This window comes from Pelodiscus sinensis, chromosome 3, assembly GCF_049634645.1.
Source record: "Pelodiscus sinensis isolate JC-2024 chromosome 3, ASM4963464v1, whole genome shotgun sequence".
Lineage (NCBI taxonomy): Eukaryota > Metazoa > Chordata > Testudines > Trionychidae > Pelodiscus > Pelodiscus sinensis.
The window spans coordinates 153,933,493-153,953,184 of record NC_134713.1 but is presented as its reverse complement, the minus strand read 5'-3'; the positions used below and the strand labels follow the sequence as shown (position 1 = coordinate 153,953,184).

The 19,692-nt window shown below is 44.6% G+C and overlaps 1 long non-coding RNA gene across 2 annotated transcripts in view; it reads left to right on the top strand.

Moving 5' to 3' along the window:
• Positions 1 to 4,912: 4,912 nt before the first annotated feature.
• Positions 4,913 to 19,692, top strand: part of LOC142828028 (uncharacterized) — a 65,706-nt gene continuing 50,926 nt past the window's right edge. For both annotated transcript variants that reach the window (XR_012902942.1, XR_012902941.1), the window contains exons 1-2: positions 4,913 to 5,837; positions 10,505 to 10,609. This is a non-coding gene — a long non-coding RNA (uncharacterized LOC142828028). The remainder of the gene's footprint in view (positions 5,838 to 10,504; positions 10,610 to 19,692) is intronic.

Genomic DNA, 19,692 nt, shown 5'->3' with positions numbered 1-19,692 from the left:
TATGTTAGAATTTCCAGTTGCTCATTTGGGTCTTACTGCTCTCTTCCCAGGAACAGACCCCTTTATTTAAACTTGGAAAGATGAACTTTTAAAATCAGTAAATGTCTGTTTCAATCTGCACACACAATCCAATGACAAAATATTTTCATCAATATCAGCAGAAAATTACAGACAAGCAAAGTAAGAAAAACACTGCTTGAAAACATATTAAAGTCAAAATCCAGTTATTTAGACTTCTGAATTGGGATTGTTACAAATAGGCAAGCAAATGAATAGCAAAAACAGTTAAGATTTGTTGATCAAAGGCTATTTCATTCTGTATGTTTTGATGTGTGATGGAGACACTTAATGGCTATAACATTTAACTTGTTGAATGTCAGTATCATTTGTCATTATCTAACTATGTGATCCCCTTATAATTTCCTGCAATTTTGAAAATTTAAATTGACAGAAATTCTTAAAAATAAACATCATTGTTGCCGTTCATTAAAACAATAAAAGATTTAACCAGTCCTTTGAGGAAAGTGGAAGCTCGATCGCTTATCCATTTGGTATAAGGCTTTTTAATTATTTAGGAATCTAATACTGGACATGATGTTGGGTATGATTGTTGCTGAGTATGGTCATCTTCCATCAGAGTTGTGGACCCTTCGGTGGCTGATAAGACCGGTCCTTGAACCACAGATTTTATTACAGTGAGGACAGATTTTTCCAGGCACAGCAGGAGACGATTGACCATGACCAGAAGCCAATCGCTCCTTCCTCCCTGCGCCACTTCTCTTCAGTATGTTTGCGGGTAAATTCCAAATGAGTTACAAGTTTCTTACATTTTCAACTGCTGGGGTGGCGATCCTGCTGGATGCGGCTATCGAGCCAGGAGGAAAAGAGGCAAGATTATTTTTAGGGCACTTTTTCTAGCCCCTTCCCCATGTGGGCTGAGCAAAGTGGGTCCCAAAGAGGACTGCTCAGTCATGGGTGCAGCAGCCAAGATACTAAACCTGCCTCAGTTCTCGAGCAAGACGACTGAATCACATGCCCACTGCCTGTGTGTCACTTTGGGTATGTCCAGACTGCATCCCTCTTTCGGCAGAGGGATGCAGATTAGGCAGGTCAACATTGCAAATGAAGCAGGGATTTAAATATCCTGCGCCTAATTTGCATAAAAATGGCCACCATTTTTGCTGACTCAGCACTTTTTGAAGAGGAGTGAGCAGGAGACATAAGGGATCTGTTGAAAAAGGCTTTCTTTCTCGACAGATCTCCCTCTAGACGGCCGATTTTTGTCGACAAGACGCTGAGTTGGCAAAAACTGTGGCCATTTTTATGCAAATTAGGTGCAGGATATTTAAATCCCCGCTTCATTTGCAATGTTGACTTGCCTAATCTGCATCCCTCTGCCGACAGAAACACCCTGTGGATTTTCATTGACATATTTAAACCAATGTCATTTTCAAGTGTAGGTCCCAACTTAGACCTGAAAAGCTTGACATGGTTAGAGCCCTGCCTACCTGAGAAACTCCCTCTCTTTGATACCATAGCTGGTGAGGTCCGCTGAGGCACTTGGGCCAATAGCCCACTCACTCATATGGGAGTGATAAGGTGGCATGAGTTTTCATTAAGGAGTTCTCTGTTCTGGAATTTCCCCTTCTTCCTGTCAGAGTCTGGCTATTTGTATGTTCAGAGAATGTATAAAAGCGTGTCTGTTCTCCCAGGCTGTCCATGAGGAGGAAGATTGAAACATCTGAATGTGGGGGATAGTTCTGAGTGTGTGGAAAGGGGAGAATTTGGTTTGTGATGAAGTGGGTGTGTGTGGATATTGCTGAGTTTGAGAATGTAGAAGTGGGTGGCTATAAAATGCTAGGTGCATTGACAGGACACCTGTCACTTATGCTATTTAATTAAATTAATTTATTAAATCAGAATTACTGAGAGGCTGAACAAAGATAGTGATGAGACGCTAAGTAAAATGCATACTATTCCATTAGTAAATGGGAAGGTATTTAGGTTTTTCTACATGTGCACAATAGGAATGTACATGTTGAGATTGTGATGAAGTCTGGACTAGAGGGAAACAGTATATTATAATCCCCTTCTCAGCCCACGCTCCCACCCACAGATCTGACACAAGAAACCCGCTCAGTAATCCAAATAATTGTCACAGATACACTGGGCCACATTGTTTCCAAAAACTAGATGAAACACCCTTATATGTACCCAGGATGATTTACATGATGAACATCACATAATCCTGCAGCTGTTAACTCCACTTTGAATACAGCAGCAACACGTACTTACTCCCAGGCATGATTATTTCATGTCATGTCTTCTGGGTGCTACAGTCAACCAATAGGGTAAATGGAAGAGACGACTCACATTACTGCTGTAGGATCGAGTGATTCCCAGAAAACAAGCAGGAGAAATATTCATGCAATAGGATTATGTATATTACTATCATCAATGTACTGTTAATTTCCACTGCACCAGATATGCCTCTACCAAAGAGTTCAAGAAATGAATCAAGATATAGCCAATAGGTTTTATGGAAATTGCTCTAAACTCTGGTGCATTTACACAGCAAATTTGTGCTATGCAAATTATGTATCTTATTTCCATTCTGTTTTGAAATAGCTTATTTTGAAATTTGGCGCCTTTACCCAGCGCCAAATTTTGAAATAGCACTCTCTTTCAAGACATCCCTTAACCCTCATGGAATGAAGGTTACAGGGATGCCAAAATAGTTCTCCCATTATTTTGAAAACTATTTTGAAATAGGCCTTCCTATTTTTTTTAAACAACCTAAAAATTTCTATACCAATGATACACATCTATTTGCAGTTTTATTGGGCGCCAGATCTTCATAGAATCATAGAATCATAGGACTGGAAGGGACCTCGAGAGGTCATCGAGTCCAGCCCCCCGCCCTCAAGGCAGGACCAAGCTCCGTCTACACCATTCCTGACAGATGTCTATCTAACCTGTTCTTAAATATCTCCAGAGAGGGAGATTCCACCACCTCCCTTGGCAATTTATTCCAATATTTGACCACCCTGACAGTTAGGAATTTTTTCCTAATGTCCAATCTAAACCTCCCCTGCTGCACTTTAAGCCCATTACTCCTTATCCTGTTCTCAGTAACCAAGAGGAACAAATTTTCTCCTTCCTCATTGTGACACCCTTTTAGATATTTGAAAACCGCTATCATGTCCCCCCTTAATCTTCTTTTTTCCAAACTAAACAAGCCCAGTTCATGAAGCCTGGCTTCATAGGTCATGTTCTCTAAACCTTTAATCATTCTTGTCACTCTTCTCTGTACCCTTTCCAATTTCTCCACATCTTTCTTGAAATGTGGCGCCCAGAACTGGACACAGTACTCCAGCTGAGGCCTAACTAGTGCAGAGTAGAGTGGCAGAATGACTTCACGAGTTTTGCTTACAACACACCTGTTGATACAACCTAGAATCATATTTGCTTTTTTTGCAACAGCATCACACTGTTGACTCATATTCAACTTGTGGTCCACTATGACCCCTAGATCCCTTTCCGCCATGCTCCTTCCTAGACAGTCGCTTCCCATCTTGTATGTATGGAACTGATTGTTCCTTCCTAAGTGGAGCACTTTGCATTTCTCTTTATTAAACCTCATTCTGTTTACCTCTGACCATTTCTCTAACTTGCTAAGGTCATTTTGAATTATGTCCCTATCCTCCAAAGAAGTTGCAACCCCACCCAGTTTGGTATCATCTGCAAACTTAATAAGCGTACTCTCTATCCCAATATCTACATCATTGATGAAGATATTGAACAGTACGGCTCCCAAAACAGACCCTTGCAGAACTCCACTTGTTATCCCTTTCCAGCAGGATTTAGCACCGTTAACAACAACTCTCTGACTATGGTTATCCAGCCAATTATGCACCCACCTTATCGTGGCCCTATCTAAGTTATATTTGCCTAGTTTATCAATAAGAATATCATGCGAGACCGTATCAAATGCCTTACTAAAGTCTAGGTATATGACATCCACCACTTCTCCCTTATCCACAAGGCTCGTTATCCTATCAAAGAAAGCTATCAGATTAGTTTGGCATGACTTGTTCTTCACAAACCCATGCTTACTATTCCCTATCACTTTATTACCTTCCAAGTGTTTGTATATGATTTCCTTAATTACCTGCTCCATTATCTTCCCTGGGACAGACGTTAAACTGACCGGTCTGTAGTTTCCTGGGTTGTTCTTATTCCCCTTTTTATAGATGGGCACAATATTTGCCCTTTTCCAGTCTTCTGGAATCTCCCCTGTCTGCCATGATTTTTCAAAGATCATAGCTAAAGGCTCAGATACCTCCTCTATCAGCTCCTTGAGTATCCTGGGATGCATTTCATCAGGACCTGGTGACTTGCTGACATCTAACTTTCCTAAGTGATTTTTAACTTGTTCTTTGTGTATCCTATCTTCTAAACTTACCCTCTCTCTGCTTGTATTCACTACGTTAGGCATACCTCCAGACTTCTCGGTGAAGACCGAAACAAAGAAGTCATTGAGCATATCTGCCATTTCCAAGTTTCCTGTTACTGCTTCTCCCTCCTCACTAAGCAGTGGGCCTACCCTGTCCTTGGTCTTCACAGAGGAATATTTAACTATAATAATTCAGAATATTTGTAAGTTTGCCCTCTTCAGCCCAAAGGACATGAAATCTACTTTAACTAATGTCTGAGACCCAGTGATAGGCTATCACAGTGCCTTTTGAGTCTACAGATTTTGTCTTGGTCTCTGAACTAATGAAAAGTTGTGTCAGTGTAGAGGTCTAGCACAAGTGAATTCTAATCCAAGCATGGAAGGGACTCCCAACTACAGCCCACCCCATTGATTTTTCTAAGGTGCATATTATTGTGGTGTCTGCGTGACATCATCAGGGTTGGAGACTAAAGGTCTGATGCCAGAACCAGACCTTTTGTCCTATTAATGAAAGAATAACCAAGAGAGGCAATGCACTTTCTCAGATCAGCCAGTAAGAAATTGACTTACCGTGTTGAAGTGTGTAGGGGAATCTAATTATATGAGGTGTCAGCTTGAGACTAGATCTATCTGACATATGAACCAAAAAGGAAAAAGTTCAAATCCTTTCCAAATGCTACTTGCAAAACATTGTGGGCCAGACTGAGCTCTCTTTCTTTGTGGAGTCATCATCTCAGGCTGCAAATAATCTTGTTGATTTATTACTCATGAGTTAAAGGAGCAAAGATCTGGCCCTATCCTCTTATCCTAAGAGAGAGTCTATCACCATGCATGCTTCTTTGTAAATACTTCTGGAAATGGCTCTATTTTCTGTGGAAGAACATGTAGAAATGCTAACGACTTAAAGCTAACTAATCCTGCATAATCTTCCCGGTGCTATTTTTAAAGCAATGGCTGTACATCAGGACATCTAGTCTCAGGGAGTTTTGCCATTTTATTATTCCCTCAGCCTTGCATTGCTGCCAATTCAGAGACTGTTCATGACCACTTCAAGTTGCTATTAAGACATTGCTTTATTCTGTCTTTCTGCTCAGTCTTTATAGACTATCAGTTCTGGAACAGGGTGTTTGCTGTCATCTGCCATCTGATAAACCCATTCACGGCTTACAAGATAAGACAACACGCTTGTATTTGAATATGAGGCTCTGGAGTTTTGCAGGATCAACGTTCACAGCCTATATCAAGAGAGTGATTGTCAACATGTTACAAAAGACATGACCTTCAATGGAGCATCAAACTTCAGCTGAAAAGCAGGCCCAACCGTGTGTCAAAGTACAGTAGCATAAATAAGATATTGGCCATAGATATGCTGATGACAGATGTAAGTATAAGTATAAAGTGTGTGTTCTAAAAATAGAATAAATATAGAAGGTGCTTGAAGTGCCAGCTATCTGTATAGTAGATGACCATTGGAATAAAATAGCAACATCATCTCTGTTCACTGTGAAAGTGCAGTATTTCAAGACAACCTATTTCCGAGGGATCAATTAGAAACATAGTGGCACTACATGCAGAGATACTTATTATAGCTCTTTGTGCAAAAACATGGTTTAGGACAGAAAGTGAAATGAGAGCTACCTTTAAAATATTGATGTGCTATCCATTTCCTGGGAGTGTGTCTGAAATACATTTCCTCAGTACAGTTTTCACCAGGGTTCAGAAACATCTGTCTTTCATCCTCTGGATCTTTTTAATAATTTTCCATTTGCTAATGAATTACTCTTTCACTTTTGTGTGGGATAGAAGCTGGAGTGGATTTACTGTTAAACAAAACTTGCGGTGGCACAGGGCCCCCCGACAACAGTGAGGCCCCCAAAGTGTGGGAGCGCAGCAAGGCTCTAGCAAGCAGTCTGCCTGCACGCCATGCCGCTGGCCCCACGTGGCTGCTGGCACGTCTCGGTGCACCCCTTGTGGGGAGGTGCACACTAGGTGTCCGTGCACTGCACAGTGTATTTAATGGTAAATCTCCTGCCCGTACCCCTACTCCAGCCCAGAGCCTGGACCCAGCATCCAAGCTCCCTCCCAGAGTATGTCTACACTACAGCACTAATTTGAACAAACTTAATTCGAATTAGTTAATTCGAACTAAGATATTTGAACTAGTGCATCTAGACCTAAAAACTAGTTCGAATTAGCATTTTGCTAATTCAAACTAGCATGTCCACATTGAGTGGACCCTGAACCAGGCTTAAGGATGGCCGGAAGCAGTGCCAGCAGGGCATCAGATTAGGACTTAGAGCATGGAGCTGCTGTCTCAGGCTAGCTGAGGGCTGCGCTTAAAGGGTCCCGGCCCCCAACCCGGACAGACAGTTCTCAGGGGTTCCCCACTCGCTTGTGTAACTCGATGAGGGACAGCAAAGCAGTCCTGGCTTGGAGTGCCCAGAGTACCCTCACTCGGCACATCACAGCACTCGGCCATCAGACCGGCTGCACTTGCCGCAGGCTGCCATCTGGGGGGGGGGTCAATCAGGGGGCTGCAGGAGAGCTTCCACCCCAAGGAGCCCACAGAGCCACCGCAGACCTCCCCATCGGGGGCTCGTACCTCATTCCTCCCTCACCTCCTTCCACTTACCCCTCCCTAGCCCCCCTTCCTGATGTACAAAATAAAGGGCCCGTGTCAAACTGTCAAACCTGAAAACTCAAGCTGTTGTTAATAAGGGTCCTGCAGGAGATATTAGCTCTTCCTGCTGGATTTGCATGGCTGTAAACGATTGGAACCTAGTGAATAATTCCCTTGATGTTGTACATGAAGGAGTACAACCCACTCACTCTTTCGTAGGTACGTTGGCTCTGCAGGGCGCAGAGTAGTAAAGACAAAATCATTACTTTCATCACTGAAATCAGACATGAGTGTAAACAAACATAGGGAGCAAATTTTTGATAGGAAACACTTCCTTTAAAATCAGCGTTTCCCAAACTATGGGCCGCGGCTCGGTACCGGGCCACAGGAAAAAAATACCGGGCCTCAGTGTGGCTGCCGGTAGGGGAGCAGAGCGGGGTGAGCTGGGAGGAGGTGGCAGCAGGGAGAAGGGAGAACAGGACGCCGGGAAGAAGAGTTGAGGGCAGCGGGGCTGTCCCGCGAAGATCAGGGCAGGCGGGTGGGCGGCCGGTGGAAGCAGGGTTAGGGGTAGCAGGGCTGTCCCGTGGAGATCCAGGTGGGTGGCCGGCAGAAGCAGGGTTGGAGGCAACGGGGCAGTCCCGCGGAGATGGGGGGGAGGGGGCAAGCAGGTGGTCGAAGCAGGATTGGGGGCAGCGGGACTGTCCTATGGAGATGGGGGGGCTGGCAGGGGGCGGAAGCAAGGTTGGGGGTAGGGGGGCTGTCCCACGGAGATGGGCGGGGGGCAGGTGGGCAGGTGGCAAAAGCAGGGTTGGAGGCAGTGGGACTATCCAGCAGAAATCGGGGAGGGCAGGCGGAGGAACCAGGGCTGGACGGGGGGCGGGAGGGTTGGCCAGGGGAGAACAGGAGGAAGAGGACGGGAGAACCAGCTATGGGAAGCAGCGCTGGACGGGGGCAGCTGGGCTGGTTGGGGGGGTCATTGGGGGAGCAGGGCTGACGGGGGAGATTGCTGGGAGGTGGGGGGAACTGGCCGCTGGAAGCAGGGCTGGACGGGGGCAGCAGGGTTTGACTGGGAGATTGGGAAGAGAAGGGGGGGGGGGGACAGGACTGACCTGGGCACATGCAGACCCTACTTACCCTGGCAGAGGAGTGAGTCTGCCTGGGGATTCCATTTTGCCCCCTCCCCCCACATACTCTCCCTCCAGTAGTTGCAAACTGCCTGGCAGGTAGACACACTCAGGCAGCGTGAGCACATCTACTATCCAGGCAGTTCCCAGCTAAGGGCTGATACACCTAATTATAATAAAACTTACCTAATTAGAAAATACCAGACATTTTATGTCTCGTAATTTCTAAATTTGTTTCTCAGACAAAACCCTCAAATACCACATTGTCCGGTACAAAACCAGACACCTGGCAACCCTACCCCTCCTTGCACCCTCCCTCCTAGACAGCTACCCCTCCCCTAGTCTGCTCCTGCTCCCACCTCCTGGAGTGCCCATGCGGCACCGGGTCCCCCAAGCCTTGGCCCAGGCTGGGCGGAGGATGCAGCCGGGTGAAAACTGAAAATTTATTAATTTTTCATTCTTTTTTTATATATGTTTATATTTTTGGGCTGCAAAAAACAGTACTGAAAAAAACGGGTTCCAACTAAAGTAAAAAGTTTGGGAAACCCTGATCTAGCCAGCTTTCTAGCCATCTTACAGTCCATTCATCCAATCCATATTCCCTTAACTTGCTGGCAAGAATATTGTGTGTGACTGTATCAAAAGCTTTGCTAGCACTGGCACTGGGAGCTTTGGGAGGACCAGAAACAACTTATTTGAATATTCATCGTTTGCTTAATGAATATGCAAATATGCAAATTAATGTTACTGGTCCCCCAAAAGCTTGTGAATGGATTTACTGGTCCCTGTGTCAAAAAGTTTGGGAACCCCTGCTTTAAAATAACCATATTTCAGAGTAGAAGCACATTGTAAGGACAATTTACTCAGACTGTGTCAGAAACATCAGGGAAGTGAATTAGAGCCATGGCTACCAGCATCGGTACCAGCTTCCATATGTTGTACCAGCTTCCAGCCTCCAAGTGACCTCAATTGCCATATCAATTCATGGCAGGACCCAAGCCATGTGAGGCTTTTTCATAGAATCCTAGGGCTAGAAGAGACCTCAGGAGGTCATCTAGTCCAGCCCCCCTGCTCAAAGCAGGACCAACCCCAACTAAATCATCCCAGCCAGGGCTTTGTCAAGCTAGGACTTGAAAACCTCTAGGGATGGAAATTCCACCGCCTCCCTAGGTAACCCATTCCAGTGCTTCACCACCTAATGAAATTTTTTCCTAATATCCAACCTAGACTTCCCCTACTACAACTTGAGACCATTGCTCCTTGTTCTGTCATCCATCACTACTGAGAACAGCCTCTCTCTATCCTCTTTGGAACCTCCCTTCAGATAGTTAAAGGCTGCTATCAAATCCCCCCTCACTCTTCTCTTCTGCAGAGTAAATAACCCCTCAGCCTCTCCTCGTAGGTCATGCACTCCAGGCCCTAATCATTTTAGTTGCCCTCTGCTGGACCCTCTCCAATGCATCCATGACCTTTCTCTAGTGAGGGTGGGTGGGGAGGGGCAGAACTGGATGCAATACTCCAGATGACGCCTCACCAGGGCCAAATCAAGTGGAATAATCACTTCTCTAGATCTGCTAGAAATGCTCCTCCTAATGAACAGCAATATGCCATTAGCCTTCTTGGCTACAAGAGCACACTGTTGACTCATATCCATATTCTTATCCACTGTAATCCCCAAGTACTTTTCTGCTGAACTACTGCTTAGCCATTTGATCCTCAGCCTGTAACAGTGCCTGGGATTCTTCCATCACAAATGCAGGACTCTGCACTTGTCCTTGTTGAACCTCATGAGAGATCTTTTGGCCCAATCCTCCAATTTTTTTAGTTCACTCTGGATCCTATGTACACTCCATCGTATCTACCTCTCCCCCAGCTTAGTGTCATCCACAAACTTGCTGAGGGTGCAATCCATCCCCTCATCCAGGTCATTAATAAAGATGTTGAACAAAACCATCCCTAGAACCAATCCTTGGGGCACTCCGCTTGAAACCGACCACCAACCAGACATCGAACCACTGATCAATATCCATTGGGTCCCACCATCTAGCCAGCTTTCTATCCACCTTATACTCTGTTTATCCAATCCATAGTTCCTTAACTGTACATCACTGTATGACAGCATAATGGGGATTCGAAGCCAGAGGCCTTTAACCTTGTATGTATGAGGTTGATGCACTTTGAGTTTTTCATTTTGGATGTTTAATTCTGCTCCTCTTTGATGTTTAGAAATAACTCCAGAGAAAACAACCACACTGGATATATTTTTCTTTTTAATATGTCAACAGATGATTATTTTATTTTCAGTGCATCCATGAACAAAATTAATATGAGGAGGCCTGAGGGTTGGCTGCTCTGCAGTATGCCTTTAAAATATCTCCACTCTGATAGCCATATGAGTCATCTTTCAAGGTCAGTATCCTGTTCACTCCAGCTGGTCTTTAAATAGTCCTTTTATAGGGCACATCAGTATCATAAAAGTAATCACCTGTGGGTAATGAAGGGCAAGCTGGCAAGCATGTAATCTAGGCATTTGTGTTCTTTTTTCATTACCGTGGTCTTATTTGTTTCCATGCACCTTCTAAGTCATAGACAGTTCCAGCTCGGGAGTCTCAGGCTGGAAGCACAGACGAATGACTACCTACATAAATGCTATTGATGCCACTGCTTAACCATCTGGATGGCTGATGTTTCTATATGTAACATCTGGGTAGCCTTAAGACATATTGTCTTCCCTGCAATGCATTCAGCAGTCCTCTTCAAGCCTGCAAGTGTATTCCAGGACATTGCTTTACTGATTCGTTCATCTGCAACATGCTACCACTGTCAAAAGGTCACCTTTCCCATTATAAATATGAAATATGACCTTCCTTTCCAGGGGCTGCCTTGGAGCCATCGCTGTAACATTTCTGGAGAAATTAAAAAGGAGAGAATGAACAGCCACAGCTGTGAGGTGCAATCTTTTTGACAGAGATGCAACAAACAGTTCTGTAATTGTTCAGATGGTGCTACAGTTGGGGTGTTTATTGCTCTGGGTATAGAAAAGCAGATATAATCTCTCTTCTTTACAGTGTCATTTGCTTTCCTATTTGGATGAGCTTTGTGATACTCAGTTCTCCCATAAACAGACCTCTTACAACACAGGAAAACATAAGGAAAAGAGAGCTAGGAATGACCACAGATTGTGCTTTTATGTGGTTAGAATTGCTGAAAAATTAATTTCCTTCCAATATTTTCATGCTGAGTACATTTGTCTTCATGGAAAGGAGACGATCTTATTGGGGCATCAAAATGACTAGAGAAAGCAATGTTTAAGCAAATGAACAACATAACTGAGAAACAAAAGCATAATGACCTTTCCCCCTCAGAGTGCAAAAAGCAACATAACTAGAGAAAATCTTGACAAAATATATTTGTAAAAAGTTTTGTTATCACTGGCATAATATAGGTCTCTAAAACAACATTTAGAAGGTGCTGAAGTTCTCTATGCACAACATTGGTGTAACATGGGCAATGTTTCCCTCCAAGCTACCCTACTCCTGATGGCAAGACAATGAAAGACAAGATAATGACGCTGTCAATCCTTGGAATGATAAGGTCAAAGAGGATGTTTACTGTGGTGCATTTTTTTGACAAGGACACCAATGGTAACTGGACCAATACCACCAACTTTTAGTCAGCACCAGTTAGAACTAGATTTCAACAAGCACCACGAAGGTGAACAATTCTAGTATAATCCCCTGTTCCTCAACTCTTCTGCCCAGACAGTCTTTTGAAATAAGGAGTCTTGTTATGTCATTCTAGCTAGGTTTCTTCTTTAAATTTCCCTAGTCTCTGTTGTTTAGTTATCTAAATGGTCAGTGATAATACGTGTGGTAAGACTTTCCTGTAGCCAGCCTGCTGACTGATAAGTGAGGTGTATAACTCAAGGTGCTGGAAACTTTCAGAACTTGTCCCAGCACCAGAGTACAGTATGCTGTGTAGTTTAGTTTGCAGTGTTTCAAGGAACTTTCACATTGCTCTGTCATGCAGACATTGCTGTATAAATGCTCTGCCAGTGTTGAGTTTTCCTTTCACTGCCATTCCCATTTAATAAAATTATGCAAAGTAAAATTATGCACTAAGTATTTACAACAGATATTAATGAAACATAATTTGGTGAACCTACCAGATTCTCTCTTGGGTACAATAATCCCAACCACCTTCATGCAAATTTAATACCATCTTTTTGGAGCGTGGAGGGAAACCCCAGACAGGCTCAAGCTATACAACTTAGAACCAGATTTTGCTCTCTTATCCTTCCACTTAAAAAAAAAAAAAAAAAAAAAAAAAAAAAAAAAAAGTTTGGAGGTGCTGAAATGGAAGGGTTTGGTTTAATCCATTGCAGAGCTGCAACATTTGGATCTGGCTCTTGATTTGGGTTCAGAACTTCTTCCTCCCATCTATTTAAGCCAAAGTGGTGTGTTCATAACTGTGAAATTCTGTGCTTCTCCCTGTGGTATTTGAGTGTCAATAAAAGGACACAGAGCTAGGATCAGGCCGAAAGTCTGTATTCTCTGCTCTTCTCTAATACTGTGCTTTCAAAGGACAGTTAATTTCTTCCACGTTAAAACTGTTTTTAAATATTAAGTGATGCACTAGAGTAAGCTGGGACGTATTGCTGGGCCACACCAGGAAAATTTTATTTTGAGACAGTTGTGGCAAAGAGATGGTGTAACAGGCCGGCAATTCTTGCCTGGAAGCCTCTCCCTTTTAGTAGGTGATGATCTTGATGGGAAGTGTTAAGTGGGCTTTGCTGACTCACTGATGCAGCTGATTCATTATCTCATTCATAAATACGAGACTTAGGACGAGCTCTTGGGCAGATGAGTGAGTGTGGGTTTGGGACAGATAGTCTGGTGAGGGGGAGTTAAGTCATAGGGGCCGCTAGGGAGATTGGGAGGTTGGAAGTACATGTGGTATTTATTTTCTATGTGGATGCGTTTGGTAGAGCACTCTCAATGTATATATTGAACTGGCTCTGTGAGTGTATAGGATTTGTTACGGCTGTCACCGAGGTGTGGGGAGTCTCTGCACCCTGCATCCCCATTCACAGCCAAATGCGACTCTCAGCCAGGACGTAGACCCGAAGGTTTATTAGTCAACGGGGACACAGTGTAGAACAGATTTGTCAGCACAGTACCCAGAAGCAGCCAGTATACTCCATCCTAGAGAGAGGGGGCTCAGGGCCAAAGGCATCCCAAGCAAGCTGAGACTAAAGGTACGTCTAGACTACATGCTTCTGTTGCCAGAGGCATGTAGATTAGGCTACCAGGCATAGGAAAATGAAGCGACGATTTAAATAATCGCCGCTTCATTTAAATTTACATGGCTGCCGTGCTGAGTCGACAAACAGCTGATCAGCTGTTTGTCAGCTCAGCGCGGTAGTCTGGACGTGCGGGTGTCGACATCAAAGGCATTTGTCGACCACCCAGGTATGCCTCCTGGGATGAGGAAGGGTATTCCTATCGAAGGGTATGTCTACACTACAGCACTAATTCGAAATAGTTAATTCGAACTAAGCTAATTCGAATTAGTGCATATAGACCTAAAAACTAATTTGAATTAGCGTTTTGCTAATTCAAAATAGCATGTCCACATTGAGTGGACCCTGAACCGAAGTTAAGGCTGGCCGGAACCAGTGCCGGCAGGGCATCAGGTTAGGACTTGGAGTGTGGAGCTGCTGCCTCAGGCTAGACGAGGTCTGTTCTTAAAGGGACCTGACCCCCACCCCAGACAGACAGTTCTCAGGGTTCCCCGCTTGCTTGTCTAACTCGATGAGGGACAGCAAAGCAGTCCTGTCTTGGAGTGCCCTGAGTGCACTTGCCTCAGGCTGCCATCTGGGGGAGTCAATTGGGGGGCTGTCAGGATCCAGGAGGCCCTGCAGGAGAGCTTCCACCCCGAGGAGCCTGCAGAGCCACCCCAGTCCTCCCCATCGGGGGCTCGTGCCCCATTCCTCCCTCAAGTCCATCCACTTAACCCTCTCTAGCCCCCCTTCCTGATGTACAAAATAAAGGACACGTGTGTTCAAAAATAGAAACTCTCTTTATTTAACAAAACTGGGGGGGGGGGAGCGATTAACCTCTGGGGAGACTGGGAAAAGGAGGTGGGAGAGGGGAAGAGAGAGGGGGGAAGAGGGGAGGGGGAAACCTGGGAGGAGGGAGCTGGAAGGGAGAAGCCAGGGGAACAAGGAGGAGGGAAAGTATAAAACTATGGTATGCCATATCTTCAGTACTGTGTACAGATGTGGTCTCCTCGCCTCAAAAAAGATATTTTGGCCTTGGAAAGGGTTCAGAAAAGGGCAACTACAATGATTAGGGGTTTGGAACAGGTCCCATTTGAAGAGAGGCTAAAGAGACTGGGACTTTTCAGTCCCAGAAAAGAGGAGACTGAGGGGGTATATGATAGAGGTCTATAAAAGCATGAGTGGTGTGGAGAGAGTGAATAAAGAAAAGTTCTTCATTAGTTCCCATAATAGAAGGACTAGAGGACACCAAATGAAATGAATGGACAACAGGTTTAAAACTAATATGCAAAAGTTCTTCTTCACACAGCACATAGTCAACCTGTGGAACTCCTTGCCACAGGAGGCAGTAAAGGCTAGAACTATAACAGAGTTTAAAGAGAAGTTAGATAAATTAATGGAGGTTGGGGCCATGGAGTGCTATTAGCCAGGGGGTAGGAATGGTGTCCCTGGCCTCTGTTTGTGGAAGGCTGGAGATGGATGGCACAAGACAAATTGCTTGGTAATTGTCTTTGGTCCATCCCCTCTGGGGTACCTGGTGCTGTCCACTGTTGGCAGACAGGCTACTGGACTAGATGGACCTTTGGTCTGACCCAGTACGGCCATTCTTATGTTCTTATGTTCTAAGCTCAGGGCTCAGTGTTGGTGGTCTCACTAGACCAACTTGATTTTCATGCAAACCTGCTCCTGAGTTCGCATGTGGCCTTTGGTGGCCAGGCTGGCAGCTATCCTGCCCTAGACAGCCACATTCCTGTGCCTAGTGCAGAGCTCGTGGACGATGGATGCCTCCCCCCAAACCTCGATGAGGTCCACGATATCCGCACTAGACCAGCCTGGTCCTGGGAAGAGGCGGAGGGCTGGGTGACAGCAGGTGGCTGGCTCATGCCATGCCAGGTGCAGGGTCTGCTGGCTGGGTGCTGGCAGGCTTGCAACTGGCATGGGCACTGTAGCCAGACCGTGCCCCTTTAAGGGCTCCAGGGCCGGGAGGGGGGTAGAAAAGTTTCCCTGGTTTAGCCCAGAGTGGCCACCTGTGCAACCTGGGAAGGGCTAGCCTCCAACTAGTTCTAATTAAGTGGCTACACAGACCTTAATTCAAACTACTTAATTTGAACTAGGCGTTAGTCCTCGTAGAATGAGGTTTACCTAGTTCGAATTAAGCACTCTGCTAGTTCGAACTAGCGGTTTACATGTGTAGCCGCTATTAAAGTTAATTCGAACTAACAGCTGTTAGTTCGAATTAACTTTGTAGTGTAGACATACCCTAAAAGAGAGAAGATCCATGACCACCCTGTCTTTGAAATTCCATAGCTGAGGGTCCTATATAATGCTATTAACACACCAGTGTTCTACTGATCCTAACTGAAGTTGTGGATCATGAAGAGAATTGTGGTGGGCAGATCCATAATTTTCATTGGGGGGATGGCTTTAAAGCAAAGAAAGTAAATATCTGGATTCCTCATCTTCTCTCCTAATGCAATAACAAGCAATTTATATTCTGCTGGATAGCTAGTGTCACTCTTATTTTCTCTCGTTCTTTTCTTACGTATCTTACAAAAGTAGACAGTAGGGATTTTCTCAGTGCTGTTTTTTAATTTGACCTTCTGATTCAGGAATTTCTACATGTTGTTGTGCTTAAAAATGCAGAAGTATGACCCAAAGCACCACCCACACTCAAATCTCCTAGGTTCATTTGAGACACTTTAGTAAGATTTGATTAAATGGGGAGTGAAATGGGAAGGTAGAAAATAGTGACTTTTGTGTCATTTTTAGAGGGTTAGAGAAAAGAAACAATGTTCTTTTTGTTGTAGGTGGGGGCAGGGGAGACCAGCAGCAGAGGTGATGTTCCAAAACCTTCACTTTATGAAGATCCTACAGACTGAGCTGCTGAGCAAATTGTATGCAAAATACACCCTGTAATCAGAGCCATCTACCCAAATGCAGAATATGCCTTGCATAGGGCACCCAACAATCTGGGGCACTACTTCATCTTAATGTCCAACACCTGCCTCTTCTTATCCCTATTCTGTGTTTCTGCTTTTTCCAAAGAGGATCTCATTAATTTAAAAGTGAAGAAGCCTGTCAGAGCTATTAGCAGAGCATTAAACCTGTGAAAGAGCCATTCAAACGATAATGAAGCCATTTAATAGGCATTTGCCAACCCCAGGTATATACTGTCAGTTTCTGAATTTACTGTGTTAGTCCACAAGACCTTACTTTAAAATTTGTTCTAAAAATATTTCGCTAGTGCGTGTTGCTGAAGATCATAAAATCACCTCTTTAAAAAGTTGTCATTCCCACCATCCCCGCCGGCTGCCATCTGACACAGGGGCATCTGCTTAATAGTACCTCATAGGGTTCCATAAATACTAAATTTGGCAGTGTTTGTAATCTCAGCACTCCTCCTTCAACAGCTGTAAATCAGCATAGTTCATAGGTTTCAACGACATGGAGTCATACCAGAGGAATATTTGGCCCACACGGTCACCAGACTCAAACAGACATGTAATTCACTGCACTACAGTCGCACCAGCCTCGGAGAAGATCGTTAGTTCACTTTGTTAGCACAGCAGTTCTCAAACACTGCCCTGGGCTGAAGGCCTGAGGGTTTGGCTTCAGCCCCAGGCCTCAACAAGTGTAACGCTGGTCCTGGTGATTCCATTAAAATGGGATCACAAGCCACTTTGGGATCTCGACCCAGTTTGAGAACCACTGGGCAACAGCCTCCCTGTTGTACTTTCACTGCTGATGCAGTGGCACAGAAGGACTAAACTACATGTGTCAGGCCAGGCAGTGGGAAAGATCTCAGGTAGGTCCCTCATTTACATCAACGCTAGCTAATAAAGGAAGGCCTCCCTTTCACTTGTTAACCAATTGCTCACTCTAGACATGTGTATCAGCTGCTGTTGGAAGCCTCTCGTTGTGTTAACATGGTTGAATTTAATAATGATAGTTAGTGCTTATCCAGAGCTTCACCCTATTCAAAGCATCAACATTAAGTAAGTCTCACGAACCCCTTGTGCTGCAACTCAAGTTGTCACTGTTGGAGGCAGGATACAGGTTTAGATGAACCACTGGACTGATCAAGTTCAGTAATTCACTCCAAGTTCGAGGATGCAAATTACAGCATAGTAGTTCCTTTTACAGCTGGGGAAGTTGAGATACCGAGAGGCCGTGACTTGCCCAAGATCACACCTAGTCATCGGTGGAGCTGGAAGGAGAATTTGGCAATTTCTGGCACCTAGCCCCAAGAGTCATCCAGTGGCTGCCTCTTGAATGTGAATACAGATTGATGCATGGTCATTTTCTACCACCATCTTCTTTTGTTTTGCAGTCTCTCTTTGAGGTTCACGAGCTCCTCCCTAACTGAGTGCATTACAAATGTGAAGTTGTGTGTATCAACAGTGCAATACACAACTCTTAATAGCAGAAAAAGAGGTTCTGTTTCTATATGTAATGGCATATTTATATGACAAAATATCTCGAAGAACACAGCCTGGCACTGCACTTAATCAATGGGGAAAGAGAGGCAAACAATTGACAGCTTTAATAAAACTTGCTGTCAGATTCCTGACTTGACCACCAGCAACTGTTTACATGGCCTCCACTTAATTACACTCTTGACATCATTTTCCCTTTCCTTTATTTTATGAAAACATACAGCCTCAGAACAATGCCATGAGGAAATTTAGGCGATACCTTCTAATATGGCTACAGGCTGAATGGCTTGATCATGGTTTGCCTTGAACAGATGTGGAAGAGAAAAGCGGAGACCCTGAGTTATGTGCTAGTTACAATTCCAGTCCTTGTGCTCTCTGAGGGCACGGACTGCTCCAGAGTGACTGGCAACAGCGGTGCTAGTCTTCTTCACAGGGGACTGAATGGGGAGGGTGAACTCTAGGCCTTGGCACTGCCCTCTTCTTTGCACTGGCCAGGAAGGAGAAGGAGGGGTAGGCTGCACACTGTTAAACCTCTGGCTTACATTCCCATGGGGGGACATCCTGACCACACTGAAGGCAGTGGCAAAGCTCCCACTGATTTCAGTGGACCTAGGATTTCATTCAAAGCCCTTGAGGGAAGGACTGACTAGACAAACAGGTTGTGAGTGGCAGGCTATGCTGTGAGTCTGCCGATGCTAGCATGCTGCACATTCACTGTCCATATGGCCCCAGAGCATTTTGACCTACTCTTGGAAACAAGAATAGAATAAGGTGCACCTGGGAACTCTGCATGCACATCAACTTCATCTAGACAAGCCCTTATAGTTGCCTCTTGCTTATGCTGGATTGGACACTTGCATGATTTCATTGACTTCAGTACAGTTACTCTTGAGTTACACCAGTAGCGTGGAAGGAGGCTTAAGAAACAGACTGTCTCTCTGCTATTCAGTAAACATGTAGCTCCAGCAATGGGGGGTAAGAGGCGGGGCGGAGCTCACTTACCAAGCCCATGAATACAGTGGGACCAGTTCAGCTGACACAGACTTAACAGAGAACTATATAAGTTGGAAAAAGAGGGTCGGTATGGTTGTGAGATTCCTGATGGAAATAATTGTAGAAGCTGTAGAAACCATTTCATATTTAGCTAGAAGCCATCTTGTATAACAGAAACCATTTCAGCTTTTCTCTTTGGCACATAGACCAGAGTGAACTTTCACCCCGTGAGAAGAGGCCTACAGAATGGGCTATTGGAATGTGTTAATTGGGCTGGTTGGGACAGGAGATGTACTCCCTCATACCTGTCTGCCATCTTGTTGATAAGACTTTGTTTTTCCAAGTTTAATTGAGGATTTCTGTAATTGGATGCCCTGACGTCAGACTGTTTGGCTAAGGGGATAAAGATACTAGGATTGATTGTATTAGCCAGCCTTACTGGGCCCGGCTCTGCTGGGACCATGTTTGGCTCACTTGGCTTTACTGATCAATAAAGCTGTCTGTTTAGCCGTGTAAACTGAGTGAGGCTTTTGCTTTGACATAAGTATTCACCTGAGGAAATTCACAGGCAATGCTGTTCAGCTCCCAGAAAGTGCCCCCAATCCGCACTCTACATCAACCAAAAACTTTCAGAAACTTTCCAGACATCCTGGAAACATTAGGAGTCAAGGAGCAGAGAACTTGACCTACAGACATATGCAGGCTCCTTCTCACCAAGATATGCAAACAACACCGCACCAGATGGATCATTAAAAGACAAAGCTCTTTTACCATGACAGGGA